Genomic DNA, 6,999 nt, shown 5'->3' with positions numbered 1-6,999 from the left:
GCCTGTGTGCAGTCATGAGTGAACAGGGAGTACAGGAGGGGACTGAGCACACACCCCTGAGGGGCCCCTGTATTGAGGATCAGCAGGCCGGATGTGTTGTTACCTACACTTACCACCTGGGGCGGCCCGTCAGGAAGTCCAGGATCTAGTTGCAGAGGGAGGTGTTTAGTCCCAGGGTCCTTAGCTTATTTATGAGCTTTGAGGGCACTATGGTGTTGAACGCTGAGCTGTAGTCAATGAATAGCATTCTCACATATGTGTTCCTTTTGTCCAGGTGGGAAAGGGTAGTGAAGAGTGCAATAGAGATTGCATAATCTGTGGATCTGTTGTAGCGGTATGCAAATTGGAGTGGGTCTCGTGTTTCTGGGATAATGGTGTTGATGTGAGCCATGATCAGCCTTTCAAAGCATTTCATTGATACAGACGTGAGTGCTACAGGTCGGTAGTCATTTCGCCAGGTTACCTTAGTGTTCTTAGGCACAGGCACTATGGTGGTCTGCCTTAGACATGTTGGTATTGCAGATTCGGACAGGGAGAGGTTAAAAATGTCAGTGAAGACACCTGCCAGTACACGTCCTGGTAATCCGTCTGGCCCTGCGGCCTTGTGAATGTCGACCTGTTCAAAGGTCTTACTCACATCGACTGCGGAGAGCATGATCACACAGTCTTCCGGAACAAGCAGGAATCAGGTGGATAGAATTATGGTCAGATTTGCCAAATGGAGGGCGAGGGAGAGCTTTGTATGCGTCTCTCTCTATAGCCACCCTGGTTATTATCTGACCATGCTGGTAATCTAGGAACGTTGGAATATCTTAAACAACAATAAGGGGCACATACCTAAAATGGCGCTGGAGAAGATGGCATACGTGATTTGTGTAAAGAGGAGGCGGAGAAAAAGGGGCCAAAGGGCGGGCTGACTTCTGAGAATTTTTAGGCGATCGAATAATCCCCCACTTCCTTCCATTCTATGGGCAAACATGCAACTTTGGAGAATAAAATCGATGACCTACGCACAAGGTTAAACTACCAACAGGCATTCAAAACTGTATTATCTTATGCTTCACGGAGTCGTGGCTGAACGACAACACTATCAACATACAGCTGTCTGGTTATATACTGTACTGGCAGGACAGAACAGCTGCGTCAGGTAGACAAGGGCACTAAGACAGCATTGAATGAGCTCTATTCCGCCATAAGCAAACGCTCACCTAGAGTGATCACCCACTCCTAGTAGCCGGGGACTTTACTGTAATGCAGAGAAACTTAAATCCGTTTTACCAAATTTCTATCAGCATGTTAAATGTGCAACCAGAGGGGGGAAAAAAACTCTGGACCAACTTAACTCCACACACAGGGCAAAAGATCAACACTCAGGAGTCAATGTCATGTAATTTGTCTTTTTCAGAGAGAGAGAGAGAGAGAGCGAGAGAGAGCGAGAGAGAGCGAGAGAGAGCGAGAGAGAGAGAGAGAATCTATTACATAAAGTTATCACAGATCCACACGATGTAACACATATTAATATTTCCCTAAAAATTGGATGTCATTGTCTTTCAGAACTGTTGCAATACAAAACATTGAAACGTTAAATATTTTTTACTTTGGTATACATTGAGAGAGGTAGTAGAGAGAAAAAGAGAGAGAAATATTACGCAATTAAATAATAGATCCTCACTTACACACACACACACACACACACACACACACACACACACACACACACACACACACACACACACACACACACACACACACACACACACACACACACACACACACACACACACACACACACACACACACACACACAGTCATAGTTTATTATCAAAGTTTCTAGTCTGAGAATTTTTATTTTTTATTTCACCAGGTAGGCCAGTTGAGAACAAGTTCTCATTTACTGCGACCTGGCCAAGATAAAGCAAATCAGTGCGACAAAAACAACAACACAGAGTTACACATAAACAAACGTACAGTCAATAACACAATAGAAAAATCTTTGTACAGTGTGTGCAAATGTAGAAGAGTAGGGAAGTAAGGCAATAAATAGGCCATGGAGGCGAAATAATTACAATTTAGTATTAACACTGGAATGACAGATGTGCAGATGATGATGTGCAATTAAAGAATAGAGATACTGGGGTGCAAAAGAGCAAGAGGATAAGTTACAACATGGGGATGAGGTAGTTGGGTGTGCTATTTACAGATTGGCTGTGTACAGGTACAGTGATCATGTACAGGTACAGCTGCTCTGACAGCTGATGCTTAAAGTTAGAGAGGCAGATATAAGACTCCAGCTTCAGTGATTTGTGCAATTCGTTACAGTCATTGGCAGCAAAAAACTGGAAGGAAAGGCGGCCAAAGTAAGTGTTGACTTTGGGGGTAACCAGTGAAATATACCTGCTGGAGCGCGTGCTACAGGTGGGTGTTGCTATGGTGACCAGTGAGCTGAGATTAGGCGGGGCTTTACCTAGCAAAAACGTATAGATGATCTGGAGCCAGTGGGTTTTGCGATGAATATGTAGTGAGTGCCAGCCAATGAGAGCATACAGGTTGCAATGGTGGGTAGTATATGGGGCTTTGGTGACAAAACAGATGGCACTGTGATAGACTACATCCAATTTGCAGAGTAGAGTGTTGGAGGCTATTTTGTAAATGACATCGCCGAAGTCAAGGATTGGTAGGATATTCAGTTTTACGAGGGTATGTTTGGCAGCATGAATGAAGGAGGCTTTGTTGCGAAATAGGAAGCCAATTCTAGATTTAATTTTGGATTGGAGATGCTTAACGTGAGTCTGGAAGGAGAGTTTACAGTCTAACCAGACACCTAGGTATTTGTAGTTGTCCACATACTCTAAGTCAGAACCGTCCAGAGTAGTGATGCTAGTCAGGCAGGAGGGTGCGGGCAGTGATCGGTTGAAGAGCGTTAGTTTTACTTGCATTTAAAAGCAGTTGGAGGCCTCGGAAGGAGGGTTGTATGGCATTAAGCTCGTCTGGAGGTTTGTTAGCACAGTGTCCAAAGAAGGGCCGGATGTATACAGAACGGTGTCTTCTGCGTAGATGTGGATCAGAGAATCACCAGCATCAAGAGCGACATCATTGATATATACAGAGAAAATAGTCGGCCCGAGAATTGAACCCTGTGGCACCCCCATAGAGACTGCCAGAGGTCCAGACAACAGGCCCTCCGATTTGACACACTGAACTTTATCTGAGAAGTAGTTGGTGAACCAGGCGAGGCAGTCATTTGAGAAGCCAAGGCTATTGAGTCTGCCGATAGGAATGCGGTGATTGACAGAGTCGAAAGCCTTGGCCAGGTCGATGAAGACGGCTGCACAGTACTGTCTTTCATCGATGGCGGTTATGATATCGTTTAGTACCTTGAGCGTGGCTGTGGTGCACCCATGACCAGCTCGGAAACCGGATTGCATAGTGGAGAAGGTACGGTGGGATTCTAAATGGTCGGTGATCTGTTTGTTAACTTGGCTTTTGAAGATTTTAGAAAGGCAGGGTAGGATGGATATTGGTCTATAACAGTTTAGGTCTAGAGTGTCTCCCCCTTTGAAGAGGAGGAGAACTGCGGCAGCTTTCCAATCTTTGGGGATCTCAGACGATACTAAAGAGAGGTTGAATAGGCTAGTAATAGGGGTTGCAACAATTTTGGCAGATCATTTTAGACAGAGAGGGTCCAGATTGTCTAGCCCAGCTGATTTGTAGAGATCCAGATTTTGCAGCTCTTTCAGAACATCAGCTGTCTGGATTTGGGTGAAGGAGAAGTGGGGGGGGGGCTTAGGCAAGTTGCTGCAGGGGGTGCTGAGATGTTGGCCGGGGTAGGGGTAGCCAAGTGGAAAGCATGGCTAGCCGTAGAAAAATGCTTATTGAAATGAGCGATTATTGTAGTTTTATCGGTGGTAACAGTGTTTCCTACCCTCAGTGCAGTGGGCAGCTGGGGGGAGGTGCTCTTATTCTCCATGGACTTTACATTGTCCCAAAACGTTTTGGAATTAGTGCTACAGGAAGCAAATTTCTGTTTGAAAAAGCTAGCCTTAGCTTTCCTAACTGACTGAGTGTATTGGTTCCTGACTTCCCTGAAAAGTTGCATATCGCGGGGGCTATTCGATGCTAATGCAGAATGCCACAGGATGTTTTGTGGTGGTCAAGGGCAGTCAAGTCTAGGGTGAACCAAGGGCTATATCTGTTCTTAGTTCTACATTTTTTGAATGGGGCATGCTTATTTAAGATGGAGAGGAAAGCACTTTTAAAGAGCAACCAGGCATCCCCTACTGACGGGATGAGGTCAATATCCTTCCAGGATACCCGGGCCAGGTCGATTAGAAAGGCCTGCTCACTGAAGTGTTTTAGGGAGCGTTTGACAGTGATGAGGGGTGGTCGTTTGACCGCGGATCCATTACGCATGCAGGCAATGAGGCAATAATCACTGAGATCCTGGTTGAAGACAGCAGAGGTGTATTTGGAGGGCAAGTTGGTCAGGATGATATCTAAGAGGGTGCCCATGGTTACGGTTTTAGGGTTGTACCTGTTAGGTTCCTTGATAATTTGTGTGAGACTGAGGGCATCTAGTTTAGATTGTAGGACGACCGGGTGTTAAGCATGTCACAGCATGTCCCAGTTTCTAACAGTTAGAACCTAACAGGCTGACCACACCGCTCGCGTCGTGTGCGCGAGTGTTGCAAAATATATTTAGAAATCTATGTTATTCAATTATTGCACGCACACTGCTCGCGCGCGTCAACGAGCATCTGCGTTGCCAAGGGCTAAAATAGAAGTCCTTTCTATTTCTGAAGCAGATCGCGCTGCAAGTCCTGCATCTCCCATCTCCTCATTGGTTTATAGAAGCAGGTACCCACGTGCCATCTCCTCATTGGTTATACCCACGTGGGTGATTGAAAGACGAACTGTGTTGCCGGTAGGTGTAGTAATACTATGAAAGTTTAGTTGCCAATCACCATATATGTTCAAAGATGAAAAAGCCTGGAAGCAGGAGAGATGACTAGAAACGATTCGGTTGACCGTTTTATGTGTGGATTAATTGTCGGAGTAGAGGACCTTGTGCATTTCAGGTAAAATAACAACTCAATGTTTATATCCCAGGACAAATTAGCTAGCAACAGCAAGCTAGCTAAATAGGACAAAAACTAGCTAAATTGCCATAAATGTTTAATGCTTTTCGACCTGTCCCCAAATTAATGTAATTGGTTCAGAGTTTGTTTTGATATTTTAACCTGCGTGTTGTGATCGTGTTTGGTGTAGGGGGACAAAAGCCGGTTTGGGTTCTGTGTAAGACGGCAGAATCTATTGTCTACAAACAGTATGAATAAAAACCTTGGGGGGGGGGTAAAATGTATCTGTTAAGCTCAGCAGTAAAGGGTATATCGTTAAGATTTACAATCACCCTTTCAATAACGGTGTGAGGCATCTGGATTATTTTTGGGGGGGATTGACTGAGACATTCACCGGACATAACATGGACATCCCCGGATGCCCCCCCCTGTGGAACTCTTTTTAAAAGGGTGAAGGTTTGGTATTTGGTATTTGATTAGGATCCCCATTAGCTGTTGCAAAAGCAGCAGCTCCTCTTCTCGGGGTCCACACAAAACATATAACATGACATAATACAGAACATCAATAGAGAAAACCAAATGTATCTGTTTAGGTCAGCAGTAAAGGGTATATCTTGCCCACCCTGAGAACTCTTTTTATAAAGGGTAAAGGTTAAACAGGTTTAAAACAGTTGTTTCAAAGACAATTTGGGGTGCCCCTTGTGTACATATTGGCCCCTTGTGTGTTAGGACCATCTAGATTAACAACGTGTTGACCATTAAATCTGGATAGCTGAGAACTCTTTTTTTTAAAGTGTTAAACAGTTGCTTCAAAGACACTACACACACATACATGCACACATCCCAAGAACCAAGCTCTCTTGTGTAGAGAGAGAGAGAGAGAGAGAGAGAGAGAGAGAGAAACAGCTTGGGGAGACAGAGATTTCATTAAAGGTAAATTACATTTTCTTTTAAAACCCTTTATTTTCTTCAAAATCTTTAGTACAGAAATGCATACATATTACAATTATTAAAACGTTTACTATGCAATGTTAAACTATAATCTTAATGTTTTGACTAAACCTTCATATAAATCATACATATTATTATTATACAATACTACACTTTAATACCCAATAAATGTTTATACACTACCGTTCAAAAGTTTGGGGTCACTTTGAAATGTCCTTGTTTTTGAAATAACATAACATCAAATTGATCAGAAATACAGTGTAGACACTGTTAATATTGTAAATGACTATTGTAGCTGGAAACGGCAGATTTTTTTATGGAATATCTACATAGGCGTTCAGAGGCCCATTATCAGCAACCATCACTCCTGTGTTCCAATGGCACGTTGTGTCAGCTAATCCAAGTGTATCATTTTAAAAGGCTAATTAATCATTAGAAAACCCTTTTGCAATTATTTTAGCACAGCTGGAAACTGTTGTTCTGATTAAAGAAGCAATAACACTGGCCTTCTTTAGACTAGTTGAGTATCTGGAGCATCAGCATTTGTGGGTTTGATTACAGGCTCAAAATGGCCAGAGACAAAGGACTTTCTTCTGCAACTTGTCAGTCTATTCTTGTTCTGAGAAATGAAGGCAAATTCCATGCGAGAAATTGCCAAGAAACTGAAGATCTCATACAACACTGTGTACTACAGAACAGCGCAAACTGGCTCTAAACAGAATAGAAAGAGGAGTGGGAGGCCCCGGTGCACAACTGAGCAAGAGGACACCCGTCTCAACGTCAACAGTGAAGAGGCGACTCCAGAATGCTGGCCTTCTAGGCAGAGTTGCAAGGAAAAATATTTTCAGCTGTGCTAACATAATTGCAAAAGGGTTTTCTAATGATCAGTTAGTCTTTTAAAATGTTAAACTTGGATTAGCTAACACAACGTGCAATTGGAACACAGGAGTGATGGTTGCTGATAATGGGCCTC

This window comes from Salvelinus alpinus, chromosome 1 (genome assembly GCF_045679555.1).
Source record: "Salvelinus alpinus chromosome 1, SLU_Salpinus.1, whole genome shotgun sequence".
Classification (NCBI taxonomy): Eukaryota; Metazoa; Chordata; class Actinopteri; order Salmoniformes; family Salmonidae; genus Salvelinus; species Salvelinus alpinus.
The sequence above is the reverse complement of the archived record's forward strand: the minus strand, read 5'-3'. Positions refer to the sequence as shown.